The 7,453-nt window shown below is 45.0% G+C and overlaps 1 protein-coding gene across 7 annotated transcripts in view; it reads left to right on the top strand.

Moving 5' to 3' along the window:
* LOC147628693 (uncharacterized) overlaps nt 1-7,113 on the top strand; it is a 45,684-nt gene extending 38,571 nt beyond the window's left edge. For 5 of the 7 annotated variants that reach the window (XR_015268161.1, XM_086813907.1, XM_086813908.1 and 2 more), the window contains one exon: nt 5,837-6,143. The gene's annotated coding sequence lies outside the window, so the exon portion shown is untranslated. Of the gene's footprint in view, nt 1-5,836; nt 6,144-6,572 lie in introns of those variants that run through there. The other 2 variants (XR_015268162.1, XM_086813910.1) reach the window with 2 other exon arrangements.
* Nucleotides 7,114-7,453: the final 340 nt, after the last annotated feature.

Below are 7,453 nucleotides of genomic sequence, written 5' to 3' on the forward strand. Positions count from 1 at the left end.
TACACCACGGCCACATGGTGTAGGTTCCTTTGTGATGCACACACTCGGCGACAGAGTACACTTGAGGGAAGTTGGGATCGTAAGAAGAAGGAAGAGGTTGATAGAGCTGTGGCTCGTTTCTTTTTCCATGATCATATTGCTTTCCATACTGCTATGCAAGCCTTGACTTTTCCCTCTTGACATGATTTTTCTAAGTTTCATTCTTGAAAGTTCAGTTGTTTCTTTTTGTAATCAGATCCGAGTACTTCAAGGCTATGGTAAAGAGGATTGGGGAGTATGGTCCAACTACACCCCCCCATCATCGGAGTCTCTATGCACCACATTGGTGGACAAGAAGAAGCACCTTGTCGAGCAAGCTGCAGAGAACACAAAGCGGCTATGGGCAAAGAATGGAGTGTCACTCATTGCAAATGGATGGAGTGACACACGAAAGCGGTCCATCCATGGTCTCGTTGCATATTCCCGTGGCGAGATATACTTTATTGCTTCACATGATGCCTCAGGGACAGGGAAGAGTGTAGACGTGCTTGCAGCAGAGTAGGCAAGTGGCATTGAGCTCATGGGCCCGGAATGTGTGGTGGGTTTTGTTGCAGATGGCGAGGCTGCAAATAGGGCAGCGTGAGCTATTATTGAGAGCATGTATCCACACATGACTGTCATATTGTATGGCACATTGTTTGAACAATTTTTTAAAGGATATTGGAAAGATGTCATGGATTGAGCTTATCATTCAGGAGGCCAATCAAGTGGTAACATTTGTCTTGAACCACCAGTTCCTCCGCCACGAGTTCTCCAAGAAATCAAGGCTGTCACTTCTCAAATACTCCGACACCCGATTTGCCTTCAACTTCTTGATGCTGGCCCACTTGAGGGAGTGTAGTGGTGCATTGAGGCACCTCTTCATCAGCTACAAGTTCACCACTTCTACATTGGCTTCGACAGCCATAGGCATATTATGTAGGGAGCATGCAGAGAGCACTTCCTTTTGGGAGGATGTGAAACGCATTGATGCTATGATGAGACCTATTGTCCACTTGTTGAGGCTTGTAGATGCTATACAACCATGCATCGGGAAGGTGTATGAGGCGATGGATAGAATGATAGAGAAGTTGCAAGAGATAGAGCCCGATGAGGACATATACGAGGAGATTCGTTCCTTATGTGTGACGAGGTGGAACTCCTATGCCTCTCCCTTGCACGGAGAGATAAGTGATCGTTAGAGGCGCATCTTGGATCGTCTAGTGCCAGATGGAGGCATTAGGCGCAAATTAGAGACCATCTTGCTGCATACAGGTCCTTTCGTGGTGCTTTTGGTTGTGCGGATGCACAGGAGGATAGGTTGAAGCTTGGGGGCTGCTTTGTGGTGGGAAGACTATGGTTCAGATGGGCCTGAGCTGCAACACTTGGCTATCCGCATTCTCAGGCAAGCTGTAAGCTGCTCTTGTTTGGAGTAGCTTTGGAGTTCTTACAGCCATATTGCATCAAAGAAGAGAAACCGCCTTGGTGTAGAAAAGGCCAATGATCTTGTCTTTGTAAGCGCAAACTTGCGAATGCTTTGCAAGGGTGCGACTGCAAAGGCAGATCCCTTTACTCAATGGGAGATGGAGCAAGAGGGGGGAAATGAGCAGGTGGAGACACAACAGAGCCCAGAGGACGATGCCACTATTAGATTGGTCATGTAGGCAGCCATGATCATGACGCCAGTATTTCTCACGCTCCACCCTCCGATTGAGCATTGCAGGCTCTATGATTTATCACTTAGCTATGTTTTATGTTTTTACTTTTGAGTCTTGACTCAGCACTTTATGTGCATTGCAGACACTAGTCTTTTGTTATTTGATAGTGATCATCATTCCATGCTTATATATTGGTTTGAACTTAATCGGTGTACTTATTAGCGCCTATTCGGTGTTTGCACCATGTATTGTACATTTAAAGTGATGCCTTGAAAGTTCAAAGTGTAAAAACATAAATGTTATTTTATTTAGTGTGCTTTGTAGTCAATAAATTGCATATTCCATATGCCGTCCCCATTCCCTGCCTTTTGCCGCTTCCCGTCCCCTTCCTGTTCCCCGTCCCATGTGACTATGCTTCTCATACCAAGCTCGAGGAGCTTGTTTGAGACCATAAAGCGCTTTTCGAAGCTTGCATACTTTGTTTTCCTGACTATGCAACACAAAACCAATGGACTGATTTACAAACACTTCATCCTGCAAATCCCCATTGAGAAAAGCTGATTTTATGTCTAGTTGATGCACTTTCCATCCATGATGGGCAGCCAATGCAACAACACATCTAACTGTGGCCATACGAGAAGTGGGTGCGAAAGTCTCATTATAGTCAATGCCTTTTTGTTGGGCATATCCTTTGGCTACTAGCCTGGCCTTGTACTTGTCAATGGTACCATCAGACTTTTTTTTAAAAACTTGTAAACCCACTTTGTGCCAATGGGCTTCTTGCCAGCAGGCAAGTTTACCAAATAACAAGTGCTGTTTTTATGGATAGATTCCATCTCATATTGCATGGCTTGTATCCAATGCTCATCCTCACGAGCCTCTTCAAATGAATCTGGCTCATCTACATCACAAAGCGTACTCATGCAAGGAACATCTGCGTGTTCTCTTGCATTAGGTGAACCAGCCCGTGTCTTGCTACCAAGTGGAGCTGCAAGTCTGCTCTCCTGTAAAGTACGGAGCAGCCAAGGAGGCACAACTCTAGCCTCCTCCGTTGCTATCTGCTCTTCCTTCACTGCTGCCTCCACTGCTTGAGGTGCAGTGAGCTCATTCATGGGCTGATCTGGAGCACCCAAATGCTGTCCATTGGTCAAAGTTTATGGCTGATTTTTAGAGCCATCAATTACCAAAACGGGAGAAGTCCTTCAAACATGGTATGTGGGCCCGAAGGTGGCTGTCCAAAAAATTCAGCCAATGGCTGGTCTGAATCCTTTGTGTGGAAGGATTAAAGAGATGGTAGCCTTTACTGCCACTGCTATAACCCTCAAATATGGACTTAGTAGCTTTGTCATCAAACTTACCTCTCAACTGGTGAGGTACATGTGCATATGCTATACATCTAGAAACTCTAAAGTGATCAACTTTAGGTTTCCTTTCATGTCAGGCCTCATATGGCGTGATGGTTTTCAATGCTTTGGTAGGGCATCTGTTCAACACATGTGTAGCACACATTATTGCCTCCAACCAGAATTTGTGAGGCAATCCTTTGCCTTTAACCATGCATCTAGCCATTTCCATCAAAGAATTGTTCTTTCTCTGAGCAACACCATTTTGCTGAGGAGAATATGGCATCGTGCATTGATGGTTTATGTCTTTCTTTGCCATAAATGCTTTGAAAGCAATGGACATGTATTCCCCCTCTCGATATGTACGGAAGTCTGCACCATTTGCTGTTGTGAGGATCACCTCGCCAACACCGTGACCTGGATAAGAAGAATTGATTGCACATGTTACCCGCTTGGCTTCTGGGGCAGCCATAAGCTTCTTAAACAAATCCCTCCGAGTGTTGATGTGTTTAGAAGCACCACTGTCAAAATACCATGTGTCGTGTGTTTCATTGACACTCAGAGACATAGGCTCCAAAGATGCATCATAACTGCAAGTGATGAAAGTCCACTCATCTTGCCCAAGGTTTATTGATGCATCATCTTTCCGTGCAGGTGATGAAGAAGAATCTAGAGCCATGCTTATTTCCTTTTTCTTCTCCTTTGGAAGCCTCTTTTTGCACTCTTCCAAGTAATGACTTGGCTTCTTGCAATAGTGATATTTTTCCTTCTTTTTGTGCTTGCTTGCATCATTTTTAGCCTTTTGTGAAGGTTGTCCTGAATTTGCCTTTGATTGAAAACAGTGTTTGGCTTTTCCCTTGCCCTTGTCTTGGGCAGCAAAAGCCCCATCACCACATATGTTGGAAGATTTGTTCTTGTGATTCTGCACCTCCGTGTAGCAACAAATAGACCTACTTTTCAATCAAGATTGGTTCAGGGTTACCCCAGATAGATAGAGTGAGCGATGCGAGGCAACCGCAATGTCTTGTACAAATGTTTTGCCCCAAATTTCAGGCTACAATGCTGAAAATCCCCTAATTTCTGAGCACCAATGGGCTAATTTATGTGTCAATTGCACATAATTGACGAAAGCCCCAAAATTTGTGTACCAATGAGCTTCAATTTTGCGTTTAAGCAATGATTTCATGAAAGCCCCAATTTTTGTTTGTTTCTTGTAAATGTAACTGTGCAATTTCTTAAAAATTGCCAAATTCTGAAAATCCCCAAAATCCGACAAATCCCCAAATATTTTCTTGAATCTTGCACCCTAATGCTGCCCTGCAGTGTTGCTTGCACTTGAATCTTGAATGAAGCAAGGTATGCACAAAAGACCCAAAAAAAGTAGCAAAACCAGTTACTTGATTGGAATTGACTCCGCTGGACCCCTCTCCACAGTGTTGCTGCTGCTGGTGGATTGATGCGACAGGTGGGAGCAGCTGCTTCTTAGCAAGCCAGAGTTTTTGCTACAGCAACCACGACCAAATTGGTAAGTGTCCTGACCAGACCAGACCAGAGCAGGCAGAATGCAGACGGCGGCCAGACCAGACTAGAGAAAATGCAGTAGTCATTGGGGAGCAGTGGCCGGTGGCGGGATCAGTGGATGGAGACGGGGATGGAGCAGTGGCCGGCGTCGGGAGCTGCTGCTGGAGGAGACAAGACAGAGCAGCGGACGGAGCCGTGGCTGACGACGGCATGGACGAAGCGACGGGAGCGCAGAAGGCGGGAGCCGTGGATGGAGTTGCTGCAGGCGACGACGGGAGCGGAAGACGGGCGGCGGGACGTCGACGGAAAGGTTGCTGGATGGACTGTGTCGACGGGAAAGCTGCCGGACGGACTGCACTGACAGAAATTCACAGTGGCAACCGATAGACTGCTAAGGTGACGAGGAAATGCAAGATTTCCGAAGCAACCGGCGCCAGAAACTGCATGGGCAGAGGGGGGGCAGCCCAGCCCTGATACCACTGTTGGGTGATTAGGGTTTCAGAGAAACAGAGAATACACACACAGAGATGTACACAGCAGCAAGCTCTCCAGAGAGAGAGATGGTGATTGCTACTCAAAGTAGATAGATACAAGATGTGTGGAGCAAGGGACTTGACTCCACAATATCATAATACAATCAAATAAGTGTGGTGTCCTTTCACACCTGATAAGTGTGGTGTCGCACTTGATTGAATCCTGGCCAACCAGCATTGTGACGTGCAGAGTGCATACATTTTTTTGGAGAGGGAAGGGGGTTGCATATAGTGAGGCACCTGAGCAACCCAGTCCCTCTTTTCCCCCCTCAAAGCTGTGGCTCATTGCTGAAGATGCCTATGAGGCACCTGAGCAATTCAGTGCCTCTTTCTCCCCCTTTAAAGCTGTGGTGCATTGCTGAAGATGTCTGATGGAGGCTGGATACTGAACTGAAAGGACTGTTTCTGCAACGCAAGTGAAGATGGAGAAGTCCGAGGGTGAGTGGGCTTTACATATTTACCAAAGATGCCTGTAGGTGGCTGAGCAGCAAGGTAGACTCGCCAGGGCCCCCACAGGGCTGGTGGCTGGCCGTTCCATCTGGGACTAGGGGAATGCTCACATGCAGCTGAAATTTATTCCTCCCCATGTGAGGTTTTTTAAAGATGTGCCCACATTTGTTTGTGTCCATGTATGCTGTGCTTTTTTAGCAGTGTGCAAGACCTCTTAGAAGCCATCATAAATGCTCTTACTAGATTTTGGCAAGTGTAAATATTTCAAGACATTGGTGCTCAAATTCTCACAGATTTTTTGGTTGCAATGCAGGTTTTTATTTATTTCATTCTTAGTGCAGCACAGTCATAGCTAACTCCACATGTACATCAATGCTTGACAATGTTGAGCAATCGTCTAGTTTACAGCACAGAAGGGTGTTCTTAACATCAGCTTGGTATCCTCTTGCACAGTAATTTGAATTTAGGACATGGGGTATACCAGATGTTTGATACGTTAAAAGTTTTGGATACGTCATGTCAAAAGTAATTTGAGAAATAGCATCAATTGATGGTTATCGTATCGCCCCCTCAAGTGTCATGTTTAGACATGAAATGTTAATTTTTTGAAGTCTTGCCAATTCTGTTGCCATGACCAATGCTCTTCTAGTACTTGAAGCTTGTTCTGTGACTGTGTAGCAGCTATGTAGTTGTGGTTGTGTATTGCATTGGTGACATTATGTCATGGATCACAATGTTTGTGTTGCAAGCTGCCTGGAGTTCTAGGCCTGTATGCGAGCCCATACCAGATTGATTTGCAGGAAGTTTGCATGTCTTCCTGCGAATTCCATAATCTCTCAACTGTACATGCTGCCTCACAGAATAAATTCCATACACAACCTTAGTCACTGTTTGATCTTAGATACATGTCATTTAGAGCATTACAGGGCCCAGTTTTTGCTCCTTGGTACTGCTTTTTTGTCTTCCTGGAAGCCCCCAAACATATGCCTCTTGCAAGTGACTATTTGAGATAATCCTCTCACAATTCACTACAAGTGCATTTGTAACAGTTATGTGAGGTCTACAACCAAGGTCTGACAAAGCATCCCTCAGAAAAGGTCCGGTCAACACGAAGTGCAAGTTTCAGTTCAAGAAGCTATCAAGGCTACATCAGCATCTTAGGTTGATCTCAGTGGCTATGTGAATTTGGCTCTTGCAAGTGACTATGTGCGATAATCCTCTCACAATTCACTTCAAATGCTTTTTGTAACAGTTATGTAACGTCTACAATTAAGGTCGGCAAAGCTTCCCTCAGAAAAGGTCCGGTCAACACGAAGTGCAAGTTTCAGTACAAGAAGCCGTCAAGGCTACACCAGCATCTTAGGTTGATCTCAGTGGCTAAACCCAATGTTTTACTTAACACATTTAAGGCCTTAGTAACAGCCCCATGCCAATGGCCCTGGGCCCTTGTCGTGCGGAGCATGTCGATTGTCAATTGGTTGAGAATGACAAAGTTTCACTAATTATAACTTTAAGGCAAGAGGATGCTCATACGAGAGATATAACCTGGTTAATGTTTGGCCTATGGAATGCAAGTTTTACTGCAGAAAAGTAAGAGAGACCATGCATAGACAGTAAATCATCTCTGCAATTTTCCCATCTACAATCTTTAAGAGTGTCACAGGGCATGCCCACTCACATGATGGTTCACGCCCATGTCTTTTCGACACAAGCCCTTACCCTGCATATTTACATGGCTGCTTGAACTCCCCTCAAGATACAAACTGGCTGCTAATATCCAAGCCTGAGGCTTGTATATCCAACTTAGAAAGTGAATTACTAATCTGAACCTTGCTACTTATAGGCGAAATTCATGTTCAACTAACTCCAAACGGCTAGCCTTTTGGAAGTTAAAAATAATATCATGAAAATTAGTTACTATGTTTACACC

The sequence above is a fragment of the Cibotium barometz genome, chromosome 19 (genome assembly GCF_041138505.1).
Source record: "Cibotium barometz isolate CiBa-2024 chromosome 19, ASM4113850v1, whole genome shotgun sequence".
NCBI lineage: Eukaryota > Viridiplantae > Streptophyta > Polypodiopsida > Cyatheales > Cibotiaceae > Cibotium > Cibotium barometz.